At 40.2% G+C, this 3,708-nt stretch overlaps 1 pseudogene; it reads right to left on the reverse strand.

The window, feature by feature from the left end:
* Positions 1 to 693: 693 nt before the first annotated feature.
* On the reverse strand, positions 694 to 1,995 carry LOC110195332 (alpha-enolase pseudogene; annotated as a pseudogene).
* Between the last annotated feature and the right edge of the window lie 1,713 nt (positions 1,996 to 3,708).

Raw genomic sequence — 3,708 nt, forward strand, 5'->3', positions numbered from 1 at the left:
TAGGATTGGCATGGCTGAGTATGAGAGAGTGGGGAGTGGTAACAGGGAAGAGAATTGCACCTAGAGCAGGCTGAGGTCTTGAATTATAAGAAATCTGAGCAGAGTGATATGGAGACATAGGCCTTCACACTGTTATCAACCTAAACAGTGGAACTGACATCCCGTTCTGAGCAAGTTGGAAAGGGGTGGTAGTGCATGGATTGTGGGACGATAGATGACAACATGCCCTTTCACTATCAAACTGTTGACTGGACACTTCCATCTGGATGTATCATAGGCATTTTATTTTATTTTATTTCATTTTTTCAGTGGGTCACTGAATACTTTTATTCTGCACAGAGAAGCCACTAAAGATCTGTCGTATAGGCTTGTCAGAGCTGCATCACAAGTATGTGGCTCCACAGATCGATGCCATGATTGGGGGTGAGAATACGTCATTCTATCCCAGTCACAAGATGATAGGGTCTTCTGACAGAGTGCCAGATGATCAGGTAGTTTCTGGTAAAACAGTTCTAATGAAGCAATGAGAACAATCACAGAAAGTTGGAGGAGAGAGGGAAGTTAAGCAGCTGAGTTCCCTGCTCCCAAAACAAAACTGGTCTAGTACTTGGTACTGCCCATTTTTAGGACAGCAGCAGACTTCTGCAGAGGTGACTAGCACCTGCAAGCTCTGAGGCCTCCTGACCACAACACTTACTTGCCCTGAGGGTTTCTGAAGTTCCTTCCAGCAAATTTAGCTTTGCTGCCCAGCTCTTCCTCAATTCTGAGAAGCTGCTTATACTTGGCCAGGCACTCAGATCAGCAGGGGTTACCAGTCTTGATCTGCCCAATGCAAAGACCCACCAGAAGGTCTGCAATGAAGGTATCTTCAGTCTTCCCAGAACCGGGGGAAACTATTACTCCCCACCCATTGGACTGGGCCAGCTTGCATGCCCAGAGAGATTCAGTCACTGAGCCAATATAGCTCACTTTGAGTAGGAGGCAGTTGCAGGCTTTCTCACTCACAGCCTTTTCAATGCACTTGGGATTGGTCACTGTGAGATCATCCCCCACCACCTGGATGCCTGCAGTAATGGTGAAATTCTTTCAAGCCTCCCAATCATCCTGGTCAAAGGGATTGTCAATAGACAGCACTGGGTAGCCCTTGCTGAAGCTTTTGTAGATGTTCTCAAGCTCAGAAGGGGAGATGTATCTGCTGAAATCATCAGGAGACTTCAAGTCCAGGTCATATTTCCCAGATTGGAAGAATTCTGAGGCAGCAGCAGCCATGCCAATTACAACCTTCTCGGTATAGCCAGTCTTACCAATAGCATTCTTTAATAACTCCAGAGCTTCTTTATTCTCCAGGATGTTAAGAGCAAAGCCACCCTCATCTCCTACATTGGTGTGTCCTGTCCATATTTCTGCTTAATCATGCTCTTCAGATTGTGGTAGACCTCAGCTCCAATGTTCATGACTTCCTTAAAGTTTACTGCTCCAATAGGGAGCACCATGAAGTCCTGCATTGCCAGCTTATTACCAGCATGGGAGCCACCACTGATCATGCTGAAGGCTGGAATGGGCAGGATGGCTTTATCATGGCCTGCAAAGTCAGCAATATGGTGGAGCAGGGAGACACCTTTCTCAGCAGCTCCAGCCTTACAAACAGCCAGAGACACTCCCAATATGGCATTTGAACTAAATTTAGATTTATTCTCAGTGCCCTTCATCTCTATAATCAATTTGTCTATCTTCTCCTGCTCCTTAACATTCAGTTTCTTGCTAAGCAGGGTCAGGGCAATAATTTTATTGATGTGCTCAACTGCTTTTGGGACACCTTTCCCCATGTAGTGGGTCTTATCATTGTCTCAGCTCCAGGGCTCCATGGATACTGGCAGAAGCACCACTGTGCACAGCAGCTTGGAAGAGACCTTTTTCAGTGCAGAGATCAACTTCAATAGTGGGGTTTCTATGAGATTTAAGATTTCTCTTGCCTGGATCTTCCAAAATAGACATGTTCAGTGTCTGGATGGGGCTTCCTATGTCAGACTCAGAGAGCAGAGGCAGAGGGGTCTACCTACACCAAGAGGGAGTGTTAAATGCTTATCGGCATTTTAATCCCAACATGTCCAAAATAGAATTCATAATCTTTTCCCATAAAATTTTCTGTTTATATAATTCCTCTCCTCTTTTTTTTCTGTCAATGGTTGTCCAATCAGTCACCCAGATTTATGGGAGAGTCATCTTCAATTCTTCATTCCCCTTCCATTCTCTTATCTGATCAGTTGCTAGGTCCTATCAATTTTCTCTCCTCCTCATCCTTCTATTCTTTCCATTGACTTAGCCAACAGACTATTTCAGGCCCATATTACTTCTTGTCTGAACTTTTGTAATAGCTTTCTATTTGATCTCACTGTTTCTAATCTCTCCCCTCCAATTCACCCTCCACACTGCTAAATTGATATTTTGAAAGCAAAGATATGACCATGTCATCTTCCACTCAAGAAATTTCAGTGGTTCCCTATTTCCTCTAACATAAAATATATATTATTTTGTTTTATTTCTTTTGATCACTGAAAGTCCTTCACATTTGGGTACAGCCTATTTTTTCCAGATTTAATTCACATTATTCTTCCTCATGCATTCTGGGTACCAACCATATTGACCTACTTGTCCTTCCATGTACATCACATTCCATCCCCTGCCTGCATAGGATATTCCCCATGCCTAGACTTCTGTCTTTATTTTACAAGCTCTATTTTTTTGTCTTTGTATATCCTGAGCTGGGCTAGATAGTAGTTATTTGGTAAATGCTTACTAAATTGAATTGAACCATAACTTTTGAATGCGTGTTTTCCGTAAGAGACTTTACTAAGAATATTGTGTCATTTTCCTTAATGTATAATATTAATAAAGAAAATCATGTATTTGAAACTTTTTCCATCATGAATCCCCTGACTTCATAGAAGGAAAAAAATTGTAAAACATTTGGTTAAACATCCAGATGTTTGATGTAATGATAAATATCTGCTTGGATGATTTTTTCCACCAAATTGCCAAGTGCTTCGTTGGCAGTCTATAAATACAATCAGAACCCACTAGGCAGAAAATTGAATATCATCTCTAACAACCAGAAATCTGGATTAGAAAACAAATGGAAAAGGGAGGACTGGAAGTATTTATTTGTTTCACAAATTTATTCTTTTCAAGAAGTTTATCACGATATTCTCTTAAATCAGAAATTCTTAACTTTTTTCATGTATCTTGAATGTCTTGGAAACCTATGACTCCTCAGAATAATGTATTTAAGTTCATAAAAGTCATGTGTAAAGGTATTAAATACAAATAGCCACATAAAATTATGAAGAAAACTAGTTATATTGAAACATAGTAATGAAAATAATAGTAACAATAACAACAATAATGAAAGTTCATCAACTCATGCTTCATATGGTGAACTTCCTCACTGAATTCAAAACAAGATTTGATTTCTGAAGGTTCAATTTACTCATAGCTTTTCAAGTAAAATGAGATGTATCTCTACAAATCAATCCCCCATTTTAACTAACACTAGACATTTGCTACCTATGTATGGTATTTAGTACCTGAAAACTACAATATAGAGATTCACTTAACCTCATCAAGAACAGAGAAGTAATTAATCCATACAATTTGTCTGATCTCAGAATGTTCACCAGAGGGATTGTTGTTAGACTGAGTAACATTGTA

The sequence above is a fragment of the Phascolarctos cinereus genome, unplaced genomic scaffold, assembly GCF_003287225.1.
Source record: "Phascolarctos cinereus isolate Bilbo 61053 unplaced genomic scaffold, phaCin_HiC Scaffold_4;HRSCAF=312, whole genome shotgun sequence".
Taxonomy (NCBI): domain Eukaryota; kingdom Metazoa; phylum Chordata; class Mammalia; order Diprotodontia; family Phascolarctidae; genus Phascolarctos; species Phascolarctos cinereus.